Here is a 12,746-nt window from a genome sequence, read left to right as displayed (position 1 = left end):
TATAAGGAGTCCTTAGAGGGGAAGCCAGAGACAAGTATCTGACTTTTTGTCACTTCCTGTTCCAAATTTTGTGTACAGTATAATGAAAGTCCATTATAAAGTGGGGGATAAGACACATGATTTACATCCAAATTATACTTGGCTGCATTGCCATAAAAAGATGTAGCAATTCAGCTATATTCTGTTGCAATGACTGACAATATTTTTTCTTTATCACAATCCCTTTGATGCTCATTAGAAATAATAATAGATGGTCACAATAACTTTCCTTTTCATTATTTCATTACTTTGGCAAGGATGTCTGAGTGCTTGCATATTTTGTGTAACACACTTTTCCTTCTTCTGATCCATCTTTGTCCCTTCTCTCAGAATACATGGGTATAATTTCTTCATCATTCATTTTGTTGAATATGATTTCAATTATCATGTCAATAGTAAAATATAAATTCCTTCATCCTGAAAAGAAATGCTTGTTTCAGGCACATATTTTCCCCAAGAAGTTTAATATTAATGAGAGAACCTGAATTTTTCCGCACCAAGCTGACAGATTGTGTCATAGATTTCTATGTCAAATTTTCGAGAAATATAGCACTGGAAGACAGCAGTGCATAGCTCAGGGCAATAATAAGTCATAAATGGGCAGCAACAATGTTGGTCTAAGGAGTAGATCAGTGTTGTGCTTTGGAAAAACATGACCTTCATTTTTTTGTATCTTGTTGTCAGTCTGAAATGAAGAAAGTAAATGTTGACCAGTGATAAAGCAAAAATAGATAGTCCTCTCCGTTTTCATATATGCCTTTGGAAAGTGAGTATATGAAATGATGATAGAAAATAATCAACAATTCATCTAGTCAATTACCTTTATAATTGAGAGTGTTTTATTTATTTTGCCTGCATGAAAAGCAGTTCGGAGATAGAGAGCGGTCCACCAACAAATTAATAGTTATTACGCATTCAGTGGCAAAAAATTAAGTAATATTTTTTATTAATTTTCAACTAATTTATTTTTCCACATTTTAGTTTGTTTTTATATTAATAATTAATGAAGACTATCATTGTCACTTCTTTACACATTCCTGAATATCTGACCAATAGTATAAAACATTTTGAAATTTTATAGTTTGTTGAATTCAGAGCTTTAATTTCATGATCGAAGTTGAGTTTGTCACCAAATCTGCCTTTTCACTAAATCACACATTCATTGTTCCTCTAAAAGGTTATGTACAAACACTTTGTACAAGGCTGCTCTATTTTCCTTTCTCAATTACTTTTTTACCATTTACCTGAATCAACAATTATTTAAGTTTCATAATCTACTCTCCAAATATCACATTCTCTCATGTTGATTCATTACCATTCTCTTTGTGAATACGATTTTCCTTTTCTACAAATTGCGCTAATCATTATAATCCTTGAAAGGACCTCTTGTTTGACGGAAATATGAAATTTCATTTGTCAAAACCATACTACACAGAAGCAAGACAACTACCAGGAATATGATCTGGCATCCAGAGATATCGTTAATCTTCCCAGGGTTCCCAGGGCTCCCTGGCTTCTAAACTGCAGACTTACTACACTGAGGGCTGTGTTCATGCTTTGCTTTAATACAGAATGATTTTTCCATTACCTTTCTGAAGATGTTGCAATAGCATTTAAGTAATTAATAGGTTGCTTTTCTGTGAACTTTGATGAATTTACTACACCTGAGAAGTTTTCACCTGGAAAGTGTAACTACGAGAGGCTTGAGTCATGTAAACTGCACCAAAATAAGACTGAGCTTCATTTAATACTCATTATTACCCCTGAATCAGAGTACTGTTTGTTTTGCAGTGGATGCAACTGTTCAGTAGAGATGGAATTATCTTTAAAATTGAGAAACTTTTCTGCCACAGCGGTAGAATGCAGTATATTCTAACCTTTGTAGATAGAACTGATTTTATTAAATATAACTGGATAGAGATGTATAGATACATAGATCACCACACTTACAAATCTATTTATTTGTATATCGTCACTCTTCATGCACTTACCCAAAAAGAATATTCACACTAGTTTATGAAAGCAAGTCTAGTTATGATAAAGTTTAGTTCTAACTGTCCAGGATGTAAAATTCACTCATATAAATAATGATTTTAAGAAAATATAAACTGTATTAATATAGGGTTTATTAAATTTGCTATAGCATGTAAAAGTTAGTAACTAATGGACTTAGCGAAAACATCTTTACATTCAAAATCAATCCTCAGGCTATTGAATTGGAGGGGAAGGAGAGAAAAGTTCTTTACTGAATAGGTTACACTTCATATTGTTGTTTTCACAAGCATTGTTACCAAAGCTACAAACTCTGATTTCACAACCCCTGTACATATTTATTGATCATCCTGCTTTTGGTAGTTATAAAATACATTACATTCAAGTAATTCAGATGTCCAAAACAAAAACAAATAGGTTTCCAAAAAAGCTTCACCTCAATTAGGAAGCAGAGGGCCTACCAGATTATTTTATTTTTCTTTAGAAACGGCAACAAAAGCCAAAATTGACAAATGGGATCTAATTAAACTAAAGAGCTTCTGCACAGCAAAAGAAACTACCATCAGAGTGAACAGGCAACCTACAGAATGGGAGAAAATTTTTGCAACCTACTCATCTGACAAAGGGCTAATATCCAGAATCTACAATGAACTCAAACATATTTACAAGAAAAAAACAAACAACCCCATCAAAAAGTGGGCAAAGGACATGAACAGACACTTCTCAAAAGAAGACATTTATGCAGCCAAAAAACACATGAAAAAATGCTCATCATCACTGGCTATCAGAGAAATGCAAATCAAAACCACAGTGAGATACCATCTCACACCAGTTAGAATGGTGATCATTAAAAAATCAGGAAACAACAGGTGCTGGAGAGGATGTGGAGAAATAGGAACACTTTTACACTGTTGGTGGGACTGTAAACTAGTTCAACCATTGTGGAAGTCAGTGTGGCGATTCCTCAGGGATCTAGAACTAGAAATACCATTTGACCCAGCCATCCCATTACTGGGTATATACCCAAAGGACTATAAATCATGCTGCTATAAAGACACATGCACACGTATGTTTATTGCGGCACTATTCACAATAGCAAAGAGTTGGAACCAACCCAAATGTCCAACAACGATAGACTGGATTAAGAAAATGTGGCACATATACACCATGGAATACTATGCAGCCATAAAAAAGGATGAGTTCATATCCTCTGTAGGGACATGGATGAAACTGGAAAACATCATTCTCAGTAAACTATCACAAAGACAAAAAACCAAACACCGCATGTTCTCACTCATAGGTGGGAATTGAACAATGAGAACTCATGGACACAGGAAGGGGAACATCACACTCCGAGGACTGTTGTGGGGTTGGGGGAGGGGGGAGGGACAGCATTAGGAGATATACCTAATGCTGGATGACGAGTTAATGGGTGCAGGAAATCAATGTGGCACATGGTTACATATGTAACAAACCTGCACATTGTGCACATGTACCCTAAAACCTAAAGTATAATTAAAAAAAAAAAAAGAAATAAATAACAACATAGATAATCCATCTGTGATCTTAGTACTCTGACCATCAAATAGTAGACTTTTTTATCTGTTTATGAGTTAGGAGCTAACTCTGATAACCCTGTTGTTATTAATACCAAAGACCAAAATCCAATCAGTATAAATATCTGTTTATAGAGGAGAGAGAGGGACTAGCTAAAATATTATCCCTCATAAAAACATAGTTGACAATGAAATCTATGTCAAATCAACATGTCTCCTCATTTATAAAGCTTTGCTGCTAAAAAGTACAAAATATATTGGGTATCTAAAATGTGATTGATAGAAATAATGAAATACAGATTTGGGTCCTGAGAAGGACAAGATGATTTTTTTTTTTTTTAAGGAGCTGATTGCTAGACTCCTTAGTGATATTCACTATAGACAGATAACAGAAAGAAAAAACAGTAATTTTTACCTTCTTTTTAAATAGGAAGATACCTTTTTGTTTATATGTAATTTGATTGTATTTTATTTTGCAGTTTCAAATGTTACGTTATGTTTTATTATGAAATAGACCATTACACTTTAAAAAGTACATTGTTTGGAGTTCACAGTGAGCCCAGCATTTTCTAGATTAGATCAATGCTGAAACCAAATATAACAAGAATCAGCTAAACCTGGGCATTGATTCGACATCAACCTTAGCTTTTGATATTTCTTTCTGTGATCTGCCTGCTTCTAAAAATTCTGTGCTTTAATCACCAGAGAGCATGGGTTGGGAAGACTTATTTAGATTTAAGGAACTTTGGCTTTTAGCAGTTACATTGGCAAAATAAGTACCAAGATTGCCTGATAATGATTATGTCTATATGTGAATACTATCATCATTTTTTCTCACTTGAGAAATAATTTAACCGCAACTGAAGGATTGAAGGATTTTTTAATAGATTCCTTTATTTCAAAGCTTAAATGAAACAAGGATAAATAAAAAAGATCATTATTTAAACAATGCTTTGATGGAAATAATAGAGAAACATTCTTTCATGTTGGAAAAATAGTTTAGAATTGAGTCCCTTGTGACTCAACATTTATCATTTTCATTTATTTAGTGAATATCACTTAAGTAATAAGTCCTAATACCTAAAAGGTTCATAAAAATTCAAAACTTTTTTAAACAATAAATAATTTACTTTTTATCACTATGTGTATGGTGTTTTTTTAAATTCCCACTAGATCAACAAAGAAACTAAAACATTGAATAGCAGAATGATGGTTAGAATTCTTTTAAAGAATCAGTGAAGGAAAATAATGTCTTCAGTCTCAGTTGATAACATCTAAGTTGTATTTACCTGGGCCCAGCAGAAACTTGTTTGATATGCCTCTGACAACAGTTTATTACCATTTTCTTTAAAAAGATAAACACAATATTAATACCATTGCATTAAATAAATGTATTTATAATAATGAAAGGAAAATGTTTTACTCATGAATTTACATAATACATTGCTTAATATATTGATATTTGAACACTGTTGTGCCTTACAAAGGTTTCATTTACCCACTGAAATGAAAACATTCACAATGAGCATAATAAGCTGATACAAATATTTTACAGAAAGCTCAATATTTCATAGCATCTACATTTGTTGAAACTTAAAGAGGCTGTAATAGAAGAATTTTTGGACAAATATAATCTAACTACTCTATTATCTAAATCTTGGTCTTTGATAAAGCTCATTTCAAATGTATGACCCTAACACATTCAAGTATTCAGTAAATTGAAATGAGGCAACTGACTCATATGAATCCTGCTAGACTCACTATTGATGACAGAAAAGGGAAATTAGTGATGTAATTATGTAAAGGATTTATCAACAAGATAGCTGCATTATCAACAGTGCAATGGTCTTGACCAAGAAGATACACTGGAAGACATTTTTGTTCTCCATGTTCTTATTCCTTAGGTTTCTTGCCAGTTGGTTTGCACTGGAGACATGTTACTAATCGTGTATATATGACGTAGATGAATGTATGAGAAAGTGCAGGGCTTACTAGAGTGGTAACCATCATGCTGTTTCCTGTCAATTCTAGAGCTACTCAATGCATGGAGCCCTAAGGGTATTTTAACTTTATACAATTTTATTTCCTTATTTTATAACCTAGCACTACTAAGCAAGAGCAGTACTGCGGCCTCCCTGTTCTGCCTAGCTATTACCATGGTCATATTACAAGGATGATTTTCAAAATATTTAAAAACTTACAGCACTGACAACAACCAATTGGAACAGATATCAGACTTTTCACCACATGATGCAGATGCTTTACCAGGAGAATATTAGAAGAATATCATAGTGATGCAGGTTGCTCTTTACGCAAGAAACTGGGAATTGTAGGTGAGAAAACACATAAAGGAAACATGAATCTCTCAATTCTCTGTCAACATCAAAAGTCCAAAATAAAGTTTTTTCTTTTTTTTTTTTTTTGAGACGGAGTTTCACTCTTGTTGCCCAGGCTGAAGTGCAATGGTGTGATCTCTGCTCACTGCAACCTCCACCTCCCGGGTTCAAGCAATTCTCCTGCCTCAGCCTCCCTAGTAGCTGGGATTACAGGCATGTGCCACCACGCCTGGCTAATTTTGTGTTTTTAGTAGAGATGGGGTTTCTCCATGTTGGTCAGGCTGGTCTCGAACTCCCGACCTCAGGTGATCCGCCCACCTTGGCCTCCCAAAGTGCTGGGATTACAGGCGTGAGCCACTGCGCCCGGCCCAAAATAAAGTTTTAATATAAAAAATCATAGAAAGCAACAACAGAAAGGTATATATTTTCCAGAGAGAACCCCAAGTTATTGCCTTATCTCCTGACTGACTTTACATTCGTGCACTCCATAAAGATAGCACAGTGTGCAGATTTTCATAGCCATCGCCAGTGTGAAGTGAAATACTATCTTCTTTCTTTGCAAAGTAATAGATTTGCCACTTGGGCCAGGCTCTTTGACTTGGTTACTACAACCATATGTGGAGTCTCTATCTCTAGGGTACATCTTTAAAGTAGCAAGATTCTCATTCTCCATTCCCTTGAAGGCATCATTTGTTTGGAACATAAGCTAAAACTATTTAAATAAGCAATTTAGAGTTGTAGTTTCAAGTAAAAACGGCAAAATTTGATACGGGGTGTCAATTTATAATTCATATTTCTTAAGTACTCTCCAAATCCCTCAGCAGTGTTCTGTGAATGTTATAAATTCAAAGCAAAGAATTAAATAGCAATTCTGAAAGCTAACAAGGTATGAGGTAAAACACCAACTAATTATAGAACATGGGGCTGACAACACAGTATCAGGTGTGGCGTGCTTTTGTAATGTTTAAGTGGCTTTACTGAAACATTATTCAAAGTTCTAACAATAATATTAAAAAATAGTAACCATGCCCTAAATCCATTTGGTTTTTATTTGAAGAATAATATTTCAATTACGATTAAACTTTAGTAGATGAATCACATTTCTTGATGCATAAGAACTTTTTAAAATATTAATTCCAAGCATTTCTTCAAGTTTTAGAGTTATACTAGTCAAAATATGCAACCCTAGGTGGCTTAAGGTATTGGTTACTTTCATCTCCTTACATTGCTGGATAAATGTAATCAAGGTTCCCACTCGTCTATTTTCTAAGAGAGACCGACATTGCTGAAGCTTACTTTATATCGTTCAGAAGTCTACACTTGAAATGGCTCATATTTATAATCCTCTGGAAAGAAAAAGGATTAATTTAAAATGCAGGTGTTAATGTGTTTGGACCATGCCTATGTCTGTATTTCTGTGATACTTACAACATTTATTATTAGTCATTTTATGACTGCTCCTATTAATATGCAACAACGCTATGCCAAGATCGGCACCTTTCTTTCCATTTCACTCTTGAAAGGACGGAGATATACTGTAAAGAAAGAGGAAACTTACCTATCTGCTATTAATGTTTTCTGTTCTTTTAAAAGAATACTTCAGATGCTGGAGTATTCTGGCACTTATCACAATCACTGCATTAGGTTAATAAAAAAGAATAATTTTATTACTGTTTTTTTCATTATTTCCATATATCATGTTGAATATTGATATTACAGCACTCAAAATAACTGTGAAGTGTTTCCCTTGATATCTTGAATCTCATTAGAAAGTGATTTAACCCTGGCTTTGCAGACAGACCTGAGTGATAGAGCCTGAATATCTCTGGTCAGGCCTTAAACAGCTACATCTACATAACCTAGAAAAATAACTGTTGGAGGCAGAGCATTGTTAATGTCCTATAATTGACTTAGAAGGTTAAGTGACTTCTTAGAAGAATGGGAACTTATGAATTAAGCAGTTCTTTTGCTCTCATGGGGCAGTTTATTCGCCAACAAGAAGTAACTGTTAATGAGCTCCCTCGCTAGCAAAAGCTAGATGTAAAGTATGTAAAACTTCAGAATGCCTAGTACTTCATATAGTCACAACAAAAGTTAGGTGTTGAGTTCATTCAGATCTTCATGGATCAAAAAAGAATAAGGGACGCTTGTTTTAAAAGCTGAATAGCAACAAAATTATTTTGGAGTTTTGTATTCATGATCATTATTATAAATAGAACATTTTTAATGCCTTTAAAGTTTTCACACGAAACATGGAACATTTTGAACTTTTTAAAGTGGAAGTTCATTATTTCTTCTCTACCACAATTTCACTTGGAATTTGAAGGTACTCAAATCCCATGTTAAAATATTATTAGAATACAAATTGTCATTCAAGGAGGGAATTGGTTTTAATTTAGTAAATAGAAATTTAGCACCCACAAAGAGTTAAATTCTGTGCTGTGCACTAGGGACACAATGATAAAGAAACTGTGGTTTTGTTTGGTGAGGTTTTTTTCCTCCCATCAAAGAGCTTCCTGTCAAGTGAAAGATTCAGTAACTCAGTAGAGTCAATGGCAAGAAGTAAATGCTGTGTTGTGGTTATACCATGGAAATTATGGAAGTCAGGCCCACTTCCTTTCCTCTACACAGACTGGATCAGCATGAGTGATATCACTCTCAGTTGCTTTTGTTTTAATGTGGACCTTTGGGCTGGGCGTTATAGTCTAATGAGGACTAACTTTTCACTACTCAAGTACAGAGCATATACTTAGCCATGGGTTGGACTGTCATTTCTGCCTGGAGTTCCTAATCATATAATTTACAAAGTTTTTTTTTAAAGCCTAATAAATCAAAGAAAGGAGCATGGTTGGCTGAGTCAAAGGTTTGGCAACAGCAATCACTATGAATAGGAAACTGAATAAAAATATTAAATAGCCATCTGCTAAAATAATAATAAAAATATATTTGTTTCATGCTTAAATGTTTAATAACAAGGCCACGAATTAGATATTGTGTTCAAATCCAGAACTGGTGGAAAGAATACAAGAGTTGGATGCAGAGTTGCTAGCTGTTCTTTTTTTTTTTTACTTTTCTGTATTTCCTGTAAGAGGTGCAATGAAGAGCATCACACTGCTTGATTGGCATCCTCTAGGATTAGATGACTGGTCTACTGAGGCTGAGGCATGAGATAGCAGAGAATCAGAAGCATTACCATGACTCTTCTCAATGTCTGATTTCTGAACCTTCCACTGCTCTAATATAGTTTATGTATTTCCAGTGTAGTTCTATATAGTTCAGTATTACTTAAAGTGTAATCTCGCAGCCTCAGGAGAGACTTGTTAGAAATACAAATAATCAAGTCTCACCCCAGACTTAATCAGAATCTTTACTATATGGGCCCTGGAACTTGTATTTTAACAAGCCCTCAAGGTGATTCTGATCCTTAAATTTGAGAAGCATGACTATCAAAGGGTATATGGTCCTAAGAATTCATTCTGCCATTCATGAAAGTTCTTTCTTCCCACAATTAATCAGCCATTTCTCTATTCCCTAAATTTATTTTTACTTTTTCCCTTTTTTTGGACAAATTATTCCAATTCTACTACTCATCTGACTATCTCACCACATCAAAAGACTCTCTCTATAGTTTCCTATATTTGATACAAACTATCACTATTTTAATAGGCTTCATATAGTAATATCCTGAGCTAATTTGGTAAGCGCAACAGATTTGGGTAAGAGCAACACTTAAATGCTCCAAACGCATTTCTTATGGTGACCTTTTTCTCTCAGGCTAGTGTATACACAAGCACAAAGATTTATTTGGAAGGAATAGGAGCTACAAGAAATGGTTTTGGAGCACTTTAGTGTTGCTCTTACCCAAATCTGACCCAATTCAGCTCAGGATATTACTATATAAAGCCTATTAAAATAGTGATAGTTTATTTCAAACATAGGAAACTATATAGAGAGAATCTTTTGACATAATGGGATAGCCAGATGAGTAATAGAATTGGAATAATTTGTCCAAAAAAAGTAAAAAGTAAAAAGAAATTTAGGAAATAGAGAAATTGATGATTAATTGTGGAAAGCAAGAACTTTCACGAATGGCAGAATAAATTCTTAGAACCATATACCCTAAATACTTTTCTGGAACGAATAGAGGATATAACATTATTCATATATATAAACACACACCTTTAGAAGCAAATGAACATTACCAAGAAGATAAAGCACCAATAAATGCTCAAACTTCTGTATACTTCCTTTAGGAATCAGGAACATAGAAGATATAAATGACAAGCAAGAAAACAAAGCCCAATGATGATCTAGTTAGACAAGGCAAATCTATGCATACTTTTCATTCATTTAGGAAAGATCTAGCAATCTCTTACTATGCACCCAGCACCATGCTAATTTAGAGAGAGAAGGCAGTGAAGCAAATAGGAACAATTGCTTCTCTCTTCACTTTTAGAGCCTTGTCACTGAGGCAGACATTGTAACAAAACAAAATAAAACCAACACCCCTCCTCCCTATACCTCCAAAGTACACACTAGCTTATAGACTGACGGCAGGGGGGACCAGGGTTTGTATTTTTGCTCTATCGTTGACTAGCTCTTTAACCTTGGACAAATCACATCTTTAAGCTTCAGTGTCTATAATGAAAAGTTAATAATAGACCCCAGTATTCGAGTTATTGTGAAGATTAAATGATTCATGGTAAATTGCTGACTCACTGACTAGCACATAGTAAGTATTTAATGTTAATATTTTACTGTATAAGTAGATATGCTGTGTTAAATGAAAGAAAAACACAAGGTGTTTTGAGAATATACAACCAAGGAATCTAATTAAGATTCCATACAAATAGTGCAATCTTTTACTAAACTAAAACTACCCAGTTTTCTGTATACTTACGCTTTCTGTAAACTATATGGAGTTGAGGCTTCCAGGGACTCTATGTGAGACTGCCAGCTTTCGTTTTTCTAATCTGACATTAGTAAGGTAACACTGATCGATTCACCCTAGTTCTGAAGCAGAATCGTAACATAAAGGACTGCCAGTATGTCCCCTGGTCTTGTTGGCTGGAAATGTTATTTTCGTACAACCATTTTCATTTTTAGTCGAGCAGCATTGAAACTTTCCAGATTCCTTGCTGTTTGGCAAATGTTTTAATTGGTTATATTTTGCTACCCTGGGCACACTATTAGACAAAATTGCAACCAAAGACATCAATAAAAAGCAGAAAGCTTCAGATTGTTAAAATCGTGAATGTTATTAATACTATTAAAATGCTAATTGCTGTTTAGAGAAGATTCAGTTGCAATTCTAAAGGAGGAAATGCTTAGGCTGCAGGATCTGAGGCATGGATTGTTTGTTCCCTAAAGGGGAGAAAATTCACTTTTGTTTAATTTATATGAACAAGATGGCATTCCAAGGAGGTACACTGAAGTGACTGTAGACCTCCTAGGGTCAGAGCCACCTTCAGCTTCACCCCCACCCTAGGTGGTCCTTAATTGCCACTACAGACTGCCTGGCTGGAACTTATTGTTTGCACTGCACATGACCTTGGATGAAAACTAGAGCGCTACGAATTAATCCCTGTAATATTTTGTGTTTAACATCTGTGTTGTCACCAGCCATTATTCAGAGGACAAGAAAAAAATAGCCAGATCTATCTCTTATTACATTTTTTTAAGTCTATGCTATTGTTTCCCAAGGACTGTCTAAATGGATCACCTATAAATGAGTGAATCCATTCATTTTCTTTATTTTCCGAAACAAAAGTTCTACAGAATTTAGGGTATAATACCAAAACGAAATAAGACTATTATTTTTTAAATAATAGGAATCCCCCAGATATCTCAATTTCCTCTATGTTGCTATCATCTGTCTTTTCTTTTCCGGTATCTGTTTTAAAATAGGGGAGGATTCCAAAGCACTTATATCAAAATAAAATGATTTCATGTATCAGTTACGGCTTTATTCATTGATGAACTGTAGTCACCACTGGGCAAAATGTAGCACCAACTTAGCATCCAGAAATAATACAGAACACTGTGCTGCATTAAATGAAAAATACCTGCAAGAGGAAGTGAGTTAATAAAAATTCAATTACTCAAATGGGAACTTTTCCAAGACCCCAGGGTTAACACCTAGATTAAACTCTCACTCTCGCTCTCTCTCTCTCTACACACACACACACACACACGCATACACACACACCTGGCTTTATTAGTTGTCAGAAGTGTTTAAAATACTCCTTTTCCTTTTCTATAAATACGAGAGATAAAAGTTACGGCTAAAAGAGTTTTTATATCATCAAGCTGAGAACTAGTTTTACATAGGAAGCTAACAATAACCACAACAATAACCACAAAGATTCAAAAGAAAATGACAAAGTGTGTTGGACATGACACAGAACACTTGAAGGCAGACCCCAACACTAGCTGTAAAATTAAGCAATAAACAGTCACTGTAGAGGGCAGAGTGACTCACAGAAGAGTCAGATCTTTGGTCTTTGATTTCTTAGCTCCTTCTTAGATCTTCTTTTAGAGGTTATGGAAAGGAATGATCCTCTTGTGAGGTTATTTAGGGAATCTGAACATAAAAGAAAATAGAGTTACAGATGGGTGTTAAGAGACCATTTTACTCTACTTCAATAATGTGAAAAAGAGAGTAATTAGCATGGAGAAAAAAATAAGTAAATATGAGCCTAGAATACATCCTATACAGAACTTGAAATATTTTTATAGTCCTCATGTGTACTGAACTTATGTGGAGAGAATAATTTCAGAGTGATATATTTAGTTGGGGAGCCATACAGACTGGGCTGTCTTA

The sequence above is a fragment of the Nomascus leucogenys genome, chromosome 12 (genome assembly GCF_006542625.1).
Source record: "Nomascus leucogenys isolate Asia chromosome 12, Asia_NLE_v1, whole genome shotgun sequence".
NCBI lineage: Eukaryota > Metazoa > Chordata > Mammalia > Primates > Hylobatidae > Nomascus > Nomascus leucogenys.
This window is presented reverse-complemented; position numbering follows the sequence as displayed.